The sequence below is a fragment of the Acinonyx jubatus genome, chromosome C1 (assembly GCF_027475565.1).
Source record: "Acinonyx jubatus isolate Ajub_Pintada_27869175 chromosome C1, VMU_Ajub_asm_v1.0, whole genome shotgun sequence".
In the NCBI taxonomy this organism is placed as follows: domain Eukaryota; kingdom Metazoa; phylum Chordata; class Mammalia; order Carnivora; family Felidae; genus Acinonyx; species Acinonyx jubatus.
The window spans coordinates 100,679,089-100,696,592 of NC_069381.1; the positions used below are offsets into that span (position 1 = coordinate 100,679,089).

Here is a 17,504-nt window from a genome sequence, read left to right on the forward strand (position 1 = left end):
CTATGATCTTGCCATTGTGCAAATTAATAAAAGGAAACCTCACTAAAGTGGAGTCTGGATGGTAGAAGGAGAGGCTAAGAGAAACGGCCTTTACTACTCAAGTCAATTAAAGCAAGAACCTCCAATCACAGACCCCAATAGGAAAAGATGTACATTACATCTCCTGCAAGAAATCAACTACCCTGCAACTCAGCCAATGGGGAGGTCAGCAGCCCAGACTTGGGCTTGTCTCCACTGGACTTGCATTAAAAACAACCTCTTTCCACTTCCTCCTTCTTCTCCATAAAATAATGTTCCTCTCCTTTGCTTGCTGGACACGCCTATGCTTTTGCCAAAGCTTGCATGTCTCAAGTTACAGTTCTGTTTTTCCCAAATAAACCCATTTTACTGGTAAAGTAACTGACCTTTATGTTTAAGGTTAACACCATCAACACCGCAAAGTGCTTGTATATGTAACAGGGATTCAGTAAATGACTGCAGAAATCCTGCTGAGACACGTCCCATGGAAATTCTCTCCTTCCTGAGTTTCATATTACACTGTCCCAGTCCTCCTGAGCACTTACCACCTTGGCTTCTCTTTATTTTTTTAATTTTTTTAAGTTTATTTATTTTGAGAGAGAGAGCAGGGGAGGGGCAGAGAAAGGGAGAGAAGGATCGCAAGCAGGCTCTGGCTGTCAGTGCAGAGCCCAACCCTGGACTCTATCTCACCAACCATAAGATCAAGCAGGACCTGAGCTGAGGTCAAGAGTCGGGGGCTTAACCGACTGAGCCACCCAGGTGCCCCACCTTGTCTCCTCTTCTGAACTCCTCAAACAAGTCAGGCTTCAAGGTTCTTGTCTACACTTTCTTCTCTCTCACCTCTCAATCATCTAGCCCCTTTCCCTAATTTTAGAGAAACACCTCTGCCCAGAGACCTCAGTATTTGAACCTCTTACCCCAACCCCTGATGTGCACTCCAGGTCCACGTTTCTAATGATGCACCAAGCATCACACCGAGGAGCATTAATACCACTGCCCTGAACATCACACGGGACACAGGACAGGAGGCATCAACAGACCTGGTTTCAAACGGCGGTTTGCCTCTTACATAGTGTATCCCCCAGGACAGTTACTTACCTCCTTGAGACACAGTTTCCTCGTCTTTGCAATGAGAAAAACAAGTGACCTTGAAAGGCTGTTGTGAAGACTAAATGAATTTCCACCAAAAAACAGTAGCTCTTCTCCCAAATCTTTGTTACAAATCAGTTCCTCACAGTACCCATTTCTGTCCATGCCTCTCTGTTCTTACTCATCAGGCTCAAAACCCTGGAGTCTGACCCTTCCTCACCCCTTTCAATCAAATCAGTTTCGGAGCCCTTCCTTTTATTTCTTTCCTCTTTTTTTTCTGTGGCCCAGATCACTGCAATAGACACTCTTACCAGTTACACGCACCTACATACCACCTGCTGGATATCTTAAAACATAGTTACCACTCCATTTGGAGCTCAGAACCCTGACAGACTCTGCCATAGTCTTCAGAGAAGCATAAACTCCAAGTCTTCAACAATGTAGCCTAAGATTCTCTTACCGCTCCCTGACCTCTAATCGGCTAACCCCAGGCAAAACCCTGATGCTTTAAGCCTCCCAGAAGGCACCCTGTGTTTTTCCTCTCTTGCCATGCTATTCCTCAAGAAACAGCACGATGCATTTCCTGGTAGGAAGTAATAAAAGCTCAGATGCTGGAGCCACGCCACCTGTATGAATCCAGCCTCTAGCTCTAGAACCTTAAACAAGTTGCTCTATCTCTTGGAGCCTTGTCTTCATCATCTACAAAATGGGTACAAGTATATGTACCCTATAGGATTATTGTTAAATGCTCAGAGAGAATTACTATTGTTTCATTTTGTATGACTCTTTAAGGTACTTTTCCTTATCTTATTCTGTCTCCTGTTAGTTTTTAAAATACTGTCAGTTTTAAAATTACAATAATTTGTATCGTATTCGTTTTCTCTCCCTCCCTCCCAGCTCCCAACTGCCAGCTCCTACAGGGAACATGTTGATTTACTCACTTTGGTTATCCATGCCCCCCCCCCCAATAATGAGCCCTCAAATTATTTCTTAAAATGCATAAAATTAGGTGTCTTTATTTCTCTCCCTCAGTCCCAAAAGGAAGGACTAACAAGACCAGGAAATCTAGTGATGTGGCCAAGATCACATCAGGTAAGGCAGAGCCATGGAAACTACCTAGCTCTCCGAACAGGATCCAATAACCTGTCAGCACCAAGAGCCAAGCCTGCTTAATTATTCTGCTAAATAAGTAGACATGATAGAAAGTGGCCATTAGCTTCAGAAGTTAGACAGAATGTTCTAGAAAAAGAACCCTCATCCCTTGGCCAAATGCCAGCACCCTTGTTTGCATCCGATTGTCCTGTTGGAGTCCTCCCCTCCACTCTAAGCTTTTAACACTCAGTTCAGCTCTGCAAAGGGCAGAGGTGGCACACAGCTGTGTCTGTGTTCGTGGTGGGAAATGCTACTAGACTCTTGCCAATGTGACGGGACAGCTGCTTCTCTGCTCACCCCTGGAGGAAAAGCAAGACCAGAATGAACAGAAGTTAAATGATGAATGAAAAAGACTAACAATCATCCGTTAGAAGTTGCTTGGTTGGGGAGGGGGTCAGCGGGGAGGCGCATCAGGAAACACAATCAAATACGGGGGAAAACGTCTATTTAACATTGTAAGTGTCTGTTCAGACCAAAGCTTCTTCTGTGGCCGTTTTCAGGGGGTTTGTGTTTTTTCATTTTCTACTACAGTCTTGTTATCTCTCTCACCTACATACAATCATCAGCCTAGAAACTCCTTTTCCTCAAGAGTCCAGAATTAAGCTATGGACAAACAGAGGCTCTTCAAGAAGTGTGTAAAAAGGTCCATGCTCTACAGGAAGTAGGTGACCAGAAATATTTACCAAACTACCAGTTCGATCAATACATACAAGTACCTAGTTGGGAGCAGGGAAGAAATAAAGGGAGTTCTTACAGCAACTGCTTCTGAGCTAGTCCAGGCTGAGGTCACAGTCTAGTAAAATTCAATTGACATTCACCTTATTTAAAAAAAAAAAAAAGAAGTGAGGGAACATTTCTGCAGGTTTATTTTACATGAGATTTCTCACTTCTGGGGTAAGCTGGGTTTGCATTAAAATAGATATGGCACACGTACACTCACCAAAAGGAGAAAAACAAGAAAAGTTCATGTATATAAAAATATATCAAGAGAATGAGAAGGCAAGCCACAGACTGGGAGCAAATATTTGCAAAAGACACATCACATATAGGCCTGTTATCCAAAACACACAAAGAACCCTTAAAACTTAACAACAAGAAAATGAACTACTTGATTTAAAAATGGGCAACAGGGGCACCTGGGTGGCTCAGTCCATTAAGTGTCCAACTTCAGCTCAGGTCATGATCTTGTGATTCGAGTTTGAGCCTTGCATTGGGGTTGGCACTGACAATACGGAGCCTGCTTGTGATTCTCTCTCTCTCTCTCTCTCTCTGTTCCTCCCCCATTTGAGCTTTCTCTCTCAAAATAAATAAATAAAAACTTTTTAAAAATCTTTTAAAAAATTTAAAATAAAATAAAAATGGGCAACAGTTCTAAACAGACACCTCACCAAAGATCTATAGATGGCAAATAAGCCTATGAAAAGGTGTTCAACATGATACGTCACCAGGGATCTACAGTTTAAAACAACACACTACTACACATTTATTAGAATGGCAAAAATTCAGAACACTGACAACATCAAATGCTGGTGATGATGCAGAGGAACAAGAACTCTCTCTTAGCACTGATAAGAACGCAAAATGGTACAGCCACTTGGGAAGAGAGATGGGTAGCTTTTTATAAAACTGAGCCTTTCATACCACACAGTCAACATTCTCACTCCTTGGTGTTTATGCAAATGAGTTGAAAACTTAACATCCACACATAAAACCCTGCATATGGAGGTTTACAGCAGCTTTAATCATAATCACCAAAACTTGGAAACAACCAAGGTATCCTTCAACAGATGGATAAACTGTGGCACGTCCAGAAAACAGAATATTATTCAGAGGTAATAAGAAATGAGCTATAAAGTCATGAAAAGCCATGGGGGGAACTAAGTGCCTATTACTAAGTGAAAGAAGTCAATCTGAAAAGGCTACATACTCTATGACATTCTTGAAAAAGCGAACTATGGAGACGGTGAAAAGATCAGTGTTTGCCAGGAGTTAGAGGGGAGAAAGGGATGAACAGGCAGACACAGAGGACGTTCTAGGGCAGTGAAACTATTCAGCATGATGTTAAAACGGTGGATACATGTCATTATACATTTGCCAAAACTCCTGGAATGTACAACACCAAGAGCAAATGCTAACGTGTACTGTGGACTTTGGGTGATAATGATGTGTCAATACAGGTTCATGGATTTTTAACAAACATACTGCTCTGGTATGCGATGCTGATAATGGGGAGGCTGTGCATATGTAGGGGCAGGAGGCCACTCTGGAACTCTCTACCTTGTGCCCAACCTTGCTGTGAACATAAAACCACTCTAAAAAATAAAGGCCATCTTGTAAAAAACAATCTATATTTCCTCTGCTTATATAACATTTAAGCATGGACGCTTTGCCACATCACACGGTAGGAAATTGGCAATGTCATCATATTAGGAAAGAATCAAAATGAAATACTTTAAAAGATAACACATTCATTCACTCAACAAATCATCACTGAACACTTACCATGTGCTACCCATTGTACTGGGTTCTGCTTTGTGGAGGTTACGTTCTAATGAAATAATCACTGCTTTCAAAACCACCTACTACTACCAGAAATTATTGTCAATACCTGCCTGAGAGATTATTTTAAAAAGAGAAAAAAGGGGCGCCTGGGTAGCTCAGTCAGTTAAACGCCCAACTGTTGACTTGAGCTGAGGTCATGATCTCATGGTACGTGAGTTCGAGCCCCGCATCAGGCTCTGCACTGACAGTGTGGAGCCTGCTTGGGATTCTCTGGCTCCCTCTTTCTCTGCTTGCTCTCTCTCTCTCAAAATAAATTTAAAAAAATAAAAAAGACTAGAAAAAAGAGTGATTCTTTGAAATACACAAAGGTTCCTAGGTGTTGGGTGGGGTGGGGGCAGGCGGGAGGGCGGGGGGGGGGGTGGTGGTCAACAACTGGAAATGGGTTATTCCAATAGTGCTTTGCCTTAGTGTTTCAAGCACCAAAGATATGCTAACCACATGAATGTGCACAGCACTGAGATAAAAGTGACACATTTCTGATTAATAAAAACCAGAAAGAATGGCTCCTGTTTTCTAACTCATGGTAAGATTCTAATAAAGTTCTCAGGAGACAATATATACCTAAAATGCCTCTCTGAAACAGGTAGGATCTTTCCCCCTAACTACACGTAGTTTAGCAACTTACAGCACGTACAGGATGCATACTTTACCCTTTGCAGGAAGGGAAACTTGAAGACTCACATGTGGCCCAGCCACACACCTCGCTGGAAAACTTGCTGGCCTACAGATGCGCAGTGAGTGACTGCCGAACGAAGGCAGGCATCCCAAGAACTATACTAGTTGCCTTAAAATGATTCATGTGCTTAAAAACACCCCACAGCACACTGTGTTTATACCCAGGCTTCCAAAGTGCTGCACAGCCTTGAGGCCAGGGAAAAAGGAGGCACAGTGGGTCTCGGGGATGAATGCGATCTTGTGGTGAGTAAAAGCCTTTTCCACCCGAAGAGGAGAGGCCGCTGATCTTTTTTACCATCCCCATCAATACAGGACGCAATAAAGTCCAAATCCATACCCCACACAAGTGATGCTGCTCTCAGAGGTAAAAACAAACAAACGCTCTTCCTTCCTCACCCCAGCCTTACCTTCCCCGGCCCAAACATATCTGTAGGAGCAGGGAAACTTCTGATTTTCTCAGATGTGCAATAAAAAGGCCCTTCCTATAAGATTACAGGAGAAGGTGGGCATGACATCAAGGGGGGAGGTACTGAAGCAATGGCCCCGCCCATGCTACCCCATTATCCATAAAACACCATAATCATTTATCAGTGATGTCAGTCAAGCTCATGAAACTCAGCAATACAGGGGTCGGCTCTGGCATATTTCCAGAAGGTGTTTATTTCTTGCGGCAGTCATGTGAAAGGGATGAAAATTAACCAAGAACATGATCCCAGTGACCTCTCTTCCAAACTGTCAACATGCAAATAATGTTTCATGCCTACATTTTTGCATTTTCAGTCATTACCAATTTACGGTCGACTCAGCTCAGTTCCTGAAGGGCCACCCCACGCTGGGTTGTGTTCTGGACACACGGTTCCTGCCATGCGCAGGGAATACGCAAATATTGCCTCCACTGTGGGGCTTATTCAGGTTTGCTTTCATTAGGAAGACGCTGACCTTCAGGTATTTCAGACAATGCAGAAAATTAGAGGAGAGGCTGAGTGTAACCTGGAGTGTCAAGAAAGGCTGCTTGGAAGGGGTAAGACTTGGCCGGGAGGGAGGAATAGAAAGAATTCAGATAGGCTGGGAGAGAGGGGAAAAGGATTCAAGGCACCGTTCTGTGCTACAGGGTCTTATTAGGGATTCTGAACCTGAGCTTTCCAGCTGATGGCCCTGGGAGTTTAAGGGCATAAGAATAATGAATTTATGAAAAACCAGTACCTCTCAGAATGAGATCCACTAGCACGAACTTAAAACCCAGTGTTGCTGGCAGGAAATTTGGGAAGTGAAGGAAGAAGGAAGAGAGATCTGGCAGTTTTCCCCCAGAGTGAGGAAAGATCCACCCTTTCTGACCAGGGTTGGGAGTCAGAGAACCAAATTCCAGTCTACCTCCAGATCGGAATCTGGGACTTGAAGCAAGTTACTTTAACTTCCCTCTGAGCTCCCATTTCCTCCGTTTTTGAATGGAAATCATAATAGGTAAGTCATCAGACGGAGGCAATGCATGGAAATTATCTAGTGCGATAGTTGCTACACAGGTGTTCAATAACTGTAACTGTTGCTGTGATCAAGGGAAAAGCAAGCATGAAAAGCTGTCCAGTTAGAGCTAAGTGAGGGGCGACAAAACTGCAGTGTCTTGGAGGAAAATCTGAGAGTCTGATCTGCCTTGTAACTTGTATATACTACGTTTTAATCCTGGCAGACAGCTTGGGCTGTAAAAACCAAAGCAACATGGGGCGCCTGGGTGGCTCAGTGGGTTAAGCGTCCGACTTCGGTTCAGGTCATGATCTCGCGGTTTGTGGGTTCAAACCCTGTATCAGGTTCTGTGCTGACAGCTCAGAGCCTGGAGCCTGCTTCAGTTTCTGTGTCTCCCTCTTCCTCTGCTCCTCCCCCACTCACACTCTGTCTCTCTCTCTCTCTCTCAAAAATAAATAAACATTAAAAAGTTAGGAAAAAAAAAAAATCAAAGCAACATGACAGACGTCAGTGGCTTCACTCCAAACAGCAGGAGAGCCTCTGCGGTGCTGCTTTCTAGAAAGCACATCTCACCCTCACAAAATTGAGAGGGAACAGTTACCTCCTTCCGTCTAGGAGCCAGCCAAAAAGTCACTGATTATTCACCTGGGATTAATCCATTCTGCACCCTGTCTATAAGAGTCTGAAAACGTAGGCTGGCAAAGAACCTACTCAACAAACTTCTAATGAATGTCTTTGTACTAGACTTGGTGATAGATCCTTCTAGGGCCTCTTAATCCAGGAGCAAAAGGAAAAGTTCCAGACTATTATGCACCAGATGCTTTAGGTTCACAATTGCAATGAATCCTCACAGGTCTATGAGAAAGGCTTCATCCCCTTTTTTGTAGAAAAGAGATAAATTAAGACATATGCATTCTTGGGACCCCTAGGTGGCTCAGCCGGTTAAGCGACTGGCTCTTGATTTCAGCTCAGGTCATGATCTCCTGGTTCTGAGTTCAAGTCCCAAACTGGACTCTGCAGAGCCTGCTTCAGATGCTCTGTCTCCCTCTTTCTGTTTCTCCCCCTCCCCCACTTTCTCCCTCTCTCTTTCTCTCAAATACATAGATGTTTAAAACAAAGACATATGCATTCTTTCACTCACTCCTCATTTACTCACGCTTTTCAAATAAACACCTGTTTTGCACTGCTAGGTAAAGCACAGGGTAGAGTGACCACTGCCCTCAAGGGGGTTACAGTTTGATGGGGAGAAATATGAACATCCAACTATCACAAGACAGACCGGAGGTGTGAGTCATCCAAAAGATACAAAGTACCACGGGGATGAGATGAATTCTGACTGGGAAGTCTGGGAAGACTTCCAGAAGGGTGCTCCATCAGTTGGGCTAGGATTTGCAGAAAATAATCAGAGGCAGTGCCGGGATGCCTAACAAGCATGGAGTTTAATCCGGTGGAGATACACTGGTGGAAGGATATCTGTGGCATCTGGGAACCAGCACTGTTTGCTGCAAGAATGGGTAGGTAATTTGGGGTGCTCTGGCTCCAGTGGAGGATCAAGGTGAGTGGGCACAGCACTGTGAAGGGTTTTGAATGCCAAACTAAGGCCATACCTTTATTGATCACATTACCACTACATAGTATGTGGTGCTAAGAAACCTGATAAGGGGGGTTTAAAAAAAAAAAAGGCAAAGAAGAAGGAAAAGAAGCAGCATCTTAGATACAAAGAAAAGCCCACAAAGGCGCCAGGGTGGCTCAGTCGGTTAAGCCTCGGACACTTAGCTCAGGTCTTGATCTCAGGGTTGTGAGTTCAAGCCCGGCACTGGGCTCCACACTGGCTGTGAAGCCTATGTTTGGGGAAAAAAAAAAAAAAAAAAAAAAGCCCACATAACACTGGCATAGCTTCAGGCTCCAGACCTCTTAAATGGCACTGCAGTTTTGTGAGGCTTTTTTCCCCACTCCACATGAGCTGGGAGTATCTTTGTCTTAATTTATCATCTTTATACTCAACTTTTAACCTTCCTCCTTCCCTTAAATGGATGCTAGAAATTAGGCAAACATGTAGATTTTGAGGAAATCCAAAGCTTTCTGGGGGGAGGGAGAGGAAATGTGGTGCAACTTTATCAGCCTTAGTCACACAGCCTCCAGTGAGGTCAGCCTTCCCACCCCACTGCAGCTGCATCAGCCGCTTTGCCTCAGTCTGATTTGTCTCCATTCCCCTCCTCAATCCCAGTGGTTTTTGAAGGCCATCAACGTTTTACTTTGTGCGTAAGGCAAAGGGTGGCCTGGCTTCCCATTTATGACTTTGGTTCACTCTGGCGCCACCTTATTCTGCTGGGGGCCCGGCTGAACTTCTGACATCAAATTCTCCGCCAACAACACCTCTACCGCCAACACACACATACATGTGCACATGCACACATACACACACACACTGCCAAAATGTTCCAACTCGAAATCGTCTTCCAAACGAACATACCTTTCCGCATTATCGGAAACATACCTTTCTGCTTTATCCGCCATCCCCATGCCCTCAGCCTGGACAACTGGGTTTTTCCCAGCTCCATTCTTCCCTTCAGACGGTTCACCTCTCCTACAGACACCAGCGTGAAGAGTCTGCTCCCCCTACAAACCCTCTATAAACAGTGCTGTGCTCTGTGCCTCGACACATCTTTCTCACCAGGAGCCTTGGCTGCTCCTGTCTCACCACCAAGTGGCATTTTTACAGGTTCATTTGGCTCTTAAAATACATTCCACGTTAACTAATATCCATATGTTGGTTTGTTAAGAGAGGAGGGAACCATTTGGATACAGAATTTACCAAAAAAAAAAAAAAAAAAAAAAAGACGGGAAGGGGGAAAAGGAGAAACCGAGGTCCCTTAGGCAAGTGAGCTCCGATACAGCAGTAGCACTTGGGCCGCGTTCAAAGTTGCCCACCTCATCCATCACTATGGATGGATGACTATTAACTTGCTCCCCGAAGACTATTCACTTGCTAGCCACCATTCAACCACCTTCACCACACCCGCAGTCCCCCGGGGACGAGGATAACGCCAGAGGGGATGCAGCGTACCCGCGTCACCCCACAGGTAAAGGACGCATAGGCCCGCTATAAAGGCAGGGAGGCACACACGACCAAATTGAATCCAGCCCGGCGCTCTTGTAGTAAGGGGTGGGTGATTCATTACTGGGGGGGAGGGGGACAGTTAGGAAAAAGGAAAATCGTGGAAAGTCCCAGAGGAAGTGGTAACCCGATTCTGGAAGCCTGGCCGTAATGTGCACTGGCCGTTAGGTACACCCAGCGCCCCCTCCACCTCCTACTCGCCCTGTCCTCCCAACACGCGCCTCACCCCATGCCTCCACTCACACCATTATCCTCGGGTGAGCGCGTCAGCTTCGCCCCGCTACCCGCCCACGGGCACACATGGACATCGGGGGTTGGGAAGCCCACCCGAGCTAAACGGCGACCCTCCGGGACGGCGAGCTGCTGCCCATCTCCCCACCCACTCACTCATCCTTATTGTGCCATCTGCCCAGTCTGATGGCAGCCCAAGCCGCTGATGGGAGTCGGCTGATGGGAGAGGGAAGAGGAGGAACGCGTTTCGCAAGGACCCAAGATGACCCGCTGCCCCTCCTTGGAGTGCCCCACCCCCACCCCTCCGGCCTCGAGTGGGGCTGGGGGCGCAGACAGACAAGGGGAGGGAAGCACACTCGGTCCCTGTCCGCAGCTGCACACAAAGCCCTTCACCTTCTCCTTGCCTTCCAAGCTCCTCCCCGGGCTTCGTTTTTCCGAGGGTCTCGGATGCCCCCTTCGGTGGTCGGCGGGACGGTCCCACCAGCTCTCGCAGCGCTGCCTCCTCCCTCGCGTCTCGGCAGCCTCCTCCCCGCCCCTCGCCACAGATCCCGGAGCTAGCTCAGCTTGGGCTCGGGGGGTGGGGGGGGGGGGGGTGGGGAACAGAGCCTCCCCCCACCCCGCCACGCGCGCGGGGCCTCTGCACCCCGGGGGAGCGGACAGCGGTCCGGTGCGCGCGGCACAACTTCGCCCAGCCGCTCCGCCACCCGCTCACCGGCGCACAGCCCATCCCCGCGGCGACCGGCTCGGGTCCCGGTCAGCCCCATCCCCAGGCGGCCGTGAGCCCAGACGCGGCCACGCTCCTACCTGCGCGGCGAGGAGCGAGGGCAGCGCGCGCCTCGGCCGGAGCCCCGCGCGCGGCGCGTCTGCCCTTGTGCTGCGGCGGCGGCGGCCGCGGGCTTGGCTGGCAGACTGGCCGCCCGCCCGGCTGACTCCTCACTGGGGCTTCCTGTAGGGCTGGACAAAGGACATTTCCTGGGAGGAGCAGGGGAATGTTCCCAGCATGCCTCGATTTGTAGTTCCCGGGGACTTCCTGCCACCACGGCGGCGGGCGCCCGGGAGGCTGCCCCGGCCGGAGGGGGACCCGGTACGCGAGCGCCGGCGCTCGCTCCTTCCCGCGGCGCTCCGGGACAGGGAGCTGCGGGGCCGTCGCTCCCTGAGCCCCGCCCCGCCCTGCGCCCTGCGCCCCGCCCCGTCCAACCCCGCGGGGCGCCCGTCCGCGCGCCCCGGTCCGCGCTCGCCGCCAAGGCTGCTGTCCCCTAAGCGGTGGTCCGCCGCCTAGCCGTCGCGGTACACGCGGGAGCGCTCTGCGGCGGGAGCGGCCTTTTCTTCGGAGAGGAGCAAGTTTCGGGTGGGTTCGCTGAGGGTTGACTTGTGTTTGCAACAGATTTTCTTTTTCCTTTTCCTTGTGTCTTTTAAACCGCTGGAATCCTGCTGGGAGCGGATTAAAAGAACTTGACTGCTCACCAGGAATGCAGGTTCCTTAAAATCTTGGCGCTTCATCCCTCGGACCGTGAGAGCTGATTGTTTCCAGATCCTGACCCGGTGACTTTGCTCCCTCCGACGTTGGCGTTGTCCCGGGCATCTTTTCAGGAAAAGTAATTAAGTTAAGCGATTGAAAACAAATTATGTGAATTAGCCCCAAGACAAGTAAAAACCCCGTGTGTTGCTGGAATTTCTACTCGTTCACCTTTAGGAGTCCGTATCCTGGGTCCTACAAACAGACGCAGTGCCCACTATGGCCGTCTGTGGAGGGGGCTTCGGGACGGAGAACTCCACTTGCAGCCTATCCAGGGTCTACAACATCCTCCATAAAGTCCTGTCCAGTTCTGGAACTGTATATCGGGACCTCGTGGGAAAAATCAAGGAAGGGCCACTTGGAGACTAAATGATGAAAAGTTGTGTTCTCTCTTCAGGGGAGTGAGAAGCATGGGATGAACCGAGCTAGGAAAGGAAGAGTTCTAGCATGCTCTGAAGTGTGTTTGAAAGGTAATCAGAAGGTCATAATCACCCTGTGTATCCTCTTGGCCTTTCACATTTCAAATGCACACGAATTACAACAACTGCACCGGGGTCTCTGTGTACTTTTAAGAAAAGTGCATTCCCTTTTCTTTTCTGCTGTCGTTCTCTTTCTCTCGGAACACTTGACCACAGGGATAAGATGGGCTGAATCCATTTCAGGTGTAGAAATTGTGACAAGTGTGCAGATTGGATCACCTACCTCCCCAAGGTTCCTGCTGCATTCACTGCAATCCTCGCATTTGCCAGACCCTACAAATTACAGCTTCCTAAAGATTTGCAATCTGGTAACATCCCCCCTGAAATTGCCCCCTCCATTACCACCAAGGGGAAAAACAGATAATTGATCATCATTTGGCAAATCCAGCGACCCCCCGTAGTGTTCAACTTGAAAAGATGAAACTTCCCTGTGGCATTTAACGTTGCCTGCTACGCCCTCGGTGAAGCTATTTTCTGCCTTCCTTCTAATATAGCACACTCGCCTCATTCTCCTCCTACATTTCTAAGTTAGCTCAAGATCCCTAAAATTTCGCTCCTCTCCATCCCATATCAAACCTGCCCTTCTCTTTTGTTGCCAACCCAGGTTAATTAGTTGCTTCAAAAGAGATCTGTGTAATGCTCCCTACATGCTAGTCACCATACCTACAATAGACGTATGTTAACATTCAGCCGTAAGATATTGACTAACTGCAAACTCTGTCTTAACTCTCGGGAAGTTCATACTCCAGTTGACATCACACAGACAATTACCATCTAGTATTTTAGTGCTATGACAAAGCCATAACACCGAGGTTTTGTTCTCAGAGAGTGGTGCTCTTTCCATAAACTCTCTTGTTCCAGCAAGATCAGGAGTGGGACAGCAGTGGCCAGAGGAGGGAACAAGAGAGGCCAGGAAATGCAAATAGTACCTAGGGACTCTCCGTGTGTGAAATCTGGTTATAAAGAAGTGGTAGCTGGGAAGGGAGAAGGGTCTAAGGGGAAGGCAGTTTCTGTTTGTGGGCTTTGTATTTGTTTAGTTTTTAAGATGAGAGCTCCTTGGGGATGTTTAAATGCTGATGGGAAAGGACTAGGAGAGAGGCAGAGGGTGAAGACAGGAGGGAGAAAGGATAAGAGATCAGGCATTCGACAAATACTTGCTGAATTAACTAATTCCTGTTACATATCATTGCTGAAGATGTTGAGATGGAAATTAATAAATTGCACATTCCCAGCTAAGATCAGCAAAGTCTGAGACCAGGCAGAAATGACATTCCTTTCTCCCTCGTCATGCATCCTCCCCCGCCCTTCTAGTCCTCTGGGGAGGTAATAGGGAGTGAGGGGAGGGAAACCAGGGCTCCCCACTGCTACAGGCTGGATGTCAAGTTTTCCGACTCCACAACGGGTTCCAAAGGCATGCAGCAACTTCAGAAAAGTCTAAACTTTTAAGTGTGTGGATTTAATTTTTTAATTAAGCAAATATTTTACCCTTGCCTTCCCCCCACCCTTCACTTTAAGATAGAATAGTTAACTTTTCTCAGCCTCACCTTTCAAAGGGGGAGTTGAACCAGGAGACATTTGCCTACACGTTTTAAGCTTTCAAGTATAAGGTGGACATCTGTTGTTTTCTTACCCTCACAAGCATCCATTCCCTACCCACCCACCCCCCCCGCCTTCTTTTTTTTTTTTTCTTTTTTTTTTGGTAACAGCACCTTTGGGGAAATAATCCCCTTTTCATCTTAATCCTTATGGTTTAGAGAAGGGCAGAGCCCATCTCCTCCTGCACTCCAGTGATGGGTACGTAATCAACACCTACCAGCTAATCTGCTCCATTGCTGTATAGAAGATAAGCTACTAGAGGATGCAGAGTTGAGAAAGAGGGAGGGGTGGTGTGCGAGAGAGACAGAGACAGAGAGAGACAGAGAACGCATGCACAAGCAAATCCTTGTGATACTGTTTGATCATGCCTGAAGCCAAGATAACCCTAGATTTTCTTTTTGTTAGATGAGCCAAAACATTCCCTTTTGGGCTTAAGCTATTTTGAGTGAAGTTCTATCTCTTGCAGCCAAGAGAGGTCTATACCATTGAGTGTGGAGTGTTGCAGTGCAGATCATTAAATGTGCACCTGGCTAAATTGAGGAAGGGTGACACTTGAAAGGACCCTCGGTACCAGGTTGGGGAATTGGAAATCCTTGTGATACGGTAGCCAAAACGCTGAATGCAAAGGTCTCCAGCCCTCGGCATTTCAAGGGTGGGCTTGTAGACGTCTTGATTGACAAATGACAGCATTTTAGAAGGTTTGCAGTGTTTATAAATATTCTGAAGAACCAGATATGCTAGTGTTGAAACTGGCCTCAGTGGAAGCAGGGAGGAAGAAATTAGAGCCTGGGTAAAGACGTTCTTTCTGACTCTAGCCGGCAAACCCAAATGGTCAAGAGTCAGATATATCGAGCCATGCCAGGTTGGAAACATGAAATTCTATGCCCTTTCCAGAGTAACAGCAAAGGCAGGAGGGCAAAAAACTCAGATCATGGTAAAAAGACTGTACAGGGTCCGCATCAAACTCTTCCTGCTGTTCCCTCCCTGCCTGAGGAAGAAAAGGCTTAACCTCATTTTAAGTAGGGTGACTGTATAATTTATCATCCAAAATGGGACAGTTTGGAATGTGGTGAGGGGTGCTATTAATAATTACAGCTGAATGACAGCTCTAAAGCAGGTCACCCCCATTAAAAGAGCTCACCGCTAGGATACGGCCTTGTATCGAGAGGCCAACCTGTCAGTCGTCTTCAATCCCAGTTAATTGTTTCCAATCGCCCCTGGGCAGAGGTCAAGTTGGCCTGGAAAGTGAATCAACCCTAAGGTGTTTCCTTAAAAGACAGACAGCTCCAGGCCAGGGTTCAGAGTATAGATGAGCTCCACACTGCTGAGGGACACCAGCAAGTCGGTGGCCAAAGCGGTTCAGTCCTGAGAAGGGAAACCGTCCTCAGTTGCCATCACAGTTGTGGTCATGGATGAAAATCATGAGAATCTTTCTGGGAGAGTTAAAGTGGCGATAGCTACGTTGTTTCAAGAACTCCATTCCTTTCCTGGCAGGTAATCCTTGCTACTTCTAATTAGCAGAATTGAATGCATCCTGTAGGACAATCTCCCTGCTTATTATTTTCCCCTTGCCTTTGTTTTCCGGTAGAAGTTAGCCTGTTTTTCCTTCTGCCGCTTTACAGCGACTGTGTGGGGAATCATCAAATTTGCAGTTTCACCATGAGCTATGAGAAAGAATAGAAATCACTTAAATGTCAGGGACCAGGAGCTAGAGCTAAAGTCAAGTTCTCTCCCTCTGGAGTGTGGGCGAGTACATTTTCATGCGTGTGCATAACAATTACATGCTATTAGGTGGGGACATTTTAAAAATCATGTGTATGGAAGAAGAGAAGCCAAGGCATGGCTATTATTTTTTGATGGCTCAGCTTGCATTTCCACTTATAACAATGCCCTCATTTGACTTCTGAGAAGCTGTCCCTCCCTCAACTTTAGTCTCGCCTGGAAGAGCCTTTCACCTTCCCCACCTCTACCTCTTTGTCTTGCGGCTCCCGGTGGGGGCGGGGGTGGGGGGAGGCGGGCCCAGCAGTGCTCCCACATCTCATAGACCAGTGATGGGTTCAGGATGGGCAACTGAGCCTGAAGCTAAGGTAGAAGAAGCCCTCTTTCTCCATTGGAGCCGCTAATTGAAAAGACCACATAAATCTGAAGCTGTTGGAGGCTGGAAGCTGTAGCCTGAATGTGGCATCAAAACAGAGAAAAGAGCGGAGTGGAGGGAAAGACAGAGAAAGTAAAAGAAGTTTATCTGAATTCTTAAATCCAGCCATTCCTAACCTATCCCACTTGTCAGTCATATGAACGATTAAATAGCCCCAACCATCCCTGTGTTTGTTTATTTATCTAATTGAATTGGACGTCTACCTCTTCAACAGACATACTTGTAACTAAACGCGGAGATTTTGAATGCTTTACAGTGTGGCTCCTGGTGTTTTTCAAGAAAGAGGGAGGTGAGCAGCAGACAAGAATGTACTCACCTGGACAGCACGTCAGTGACGTGTGTTCTTTTTCTCAGGAGGTGCCTGTAGTTGCCCCTGCCGGCTCTCTAATTCCATCATCCAGGCTGGTTAGGACTGTGTGGGGGAAACTAACCACCTTCTAGGGTTGAAATGACCCGGAACGTTAAGGATCCGTCAATGCCTGACTTGGGCGAGATCAGCCATGTTCTCATCTTTGTATTGGTACTTTTGCTGAAAAATCAATTAACTGAAAAAAAAAAAAAGAAAGATTTTCAACACTCACACTTCTTGTGGGACCTGGTTTATTTACTAATAGGTCACATGCAGCTTAGTTTTTTGTTCTTAGATTTTTGTTTTGATTGCGGGTGGCCTTTCGCTGCTTCTTGTCAAGTTTAAAAACTTGTATTCCCTCATCAGGGCCGATCTCCCTTCTCTTCTCGGAACCAGCTTTCCACCTTCAGTCCCAATCTCTTTGTGGATGGATACTTCCCACACTAAACCTAACTGCCACCTCCTTGTGGAGACCTTCTCAGAGCCTTCCATCTACAGTGGACTCCGCTTCTTTCTCTCAGTCCTTTGTTTTCCTTCATGTTTGAACCACTTTAATAAACATTGTTCTCCTGTGTTTTGTTTCTCTCCTACAGCTAGAGTGGAAACTCTGTGAGTACAGAGTCTGTGTCTGTCTGATTCACAGTTTTGTCCCAAGAGACTAGCACAGCACTCAGCTTTTACAGCAAGAGCTCAAAAGGTGCTTGGTGAATGCATCCAATAAAGAAATATGTTTTAAGCATCTGTGAGGAGCATTTAATGTTCACTTTGGGCAACTTCTCTTAGATACTTTTTTTTTTTTTTAGTAAACTTTCTATTAAAGTATAATGTGTAAAAATGAATATCTCATTAAAGAGTAAAGTATTCAAATGTTGAAGACTGTCTTATTTCCTGGAGGAGAATTTGGGGATGGGAAAAGTGAGAGTGTTTAAAGGATTAAAGGAAGTAGAGGGAGGAGAAGGGGGATGCTTTCGTGGGGATTAACTTGGCTGAGGGCTAGCTCTAAAATGGTCTGCCTCCTACAAGCATTTCCCCTAGCATAAGCACAAGACTTTGTTTCCTTGCTGGGCTCCAAATAGCCTGGAAGCTCTTACCCCTCAAGGGTGGGG

The 17,504-nt window shown here is 46.9% G+C and overlaps 1 protein-coding gene across 3 annotated transcripts in view; it reads right to left on the reverse strand.

Moving 5' to 3' along the window:
- The window catches only part of ZNF697 (zinc finger protein 697), a 35,050-nt gene extending 18,494 nt beyond the window's left edge, over window positions 1-16,556 (reverse strand). The window contains exons 1-2 of one of the 3 annotated variants that reach the window (XM_053214683.1): window positions 16,366-16,556; window positions 11,768-11,885 (exon numbers count right to left, since the gene is read on the reverse strand). The gene's annotated coding sequence lies outside the window, so the exon portion shown is untranslated. The other 2 variants (XM_027058260.2, XM_027058261.2) reach the window with 2 other exon arrangements.
- Window positions 16,557-17,504: the final 948 nt, after the last annotated feature.